At 28.4% G+C, this 423-nt stretch overlaps 1 protein-coding gene across 2 annotated transcripts in view; it reads right to left on the bottom strand.

The window, feature by feature from the left end:
* Positions 1-423, bottom strand: part of POC1B (POC1 centriolar protein B) — a 101,592-nt gene that overhangs the window by 40,415 nt on the left and 60,754 nt on the right. The window lies entirely within an intron of this gene.

The raw sequence follows: 423 nt of genomic DNA, 5'->3' as shown, positions 1-423 counted from the left end.
TTAATCAATAAAAAATATATTAAAAAATAAAAAATAAAAAAATAAAAATAAATTAAAAAATAACCAAAAAAAAGAAAAGATCATGACCAAGTTGAATTTATTCCAGAAATAAAAAGTTAATTTTACATTAGAAAATCAATATAATTCACCTAATAAGGGGATTTAAAAACAAAATAAAATGACCCACCTCAAAATGCAGAAAAAATCCTAGCCAGTTTATTAACACAAGGAAACAAAAGTTGTTAAGATGTAAGAATTGGAATAGAAGAAATAAAATTGTCATCATCCTATCTAATAAAAGAGAAATATGGTAATTAGCGTACGACCGCTACCCTTCCCATTGGCTAATCAGGGCGATATGCAAATTAACTGCCAGCCAAGATGGCGGTTAACCGCCAACAAAGATGGCGGCTAATTTGCATA

This window comes from Myotis brandtii, unplaced genomic scaffold (assembly GCF_000412655.1).
Source record: "Myotis brandtii unplaced genomic scaffold, ASM41265v1 scaffold967, whole genome shotgun sequence".
Lineage (NCBI taxonomy): Eukaryota > Metazoa > Chordata > Mammalia > Chiroptera > Vespertilionidae > Myotis > Myotis brandtii.
This window is presented reverse-complemented; position numbering and strand designations above follow the sequence as displayed.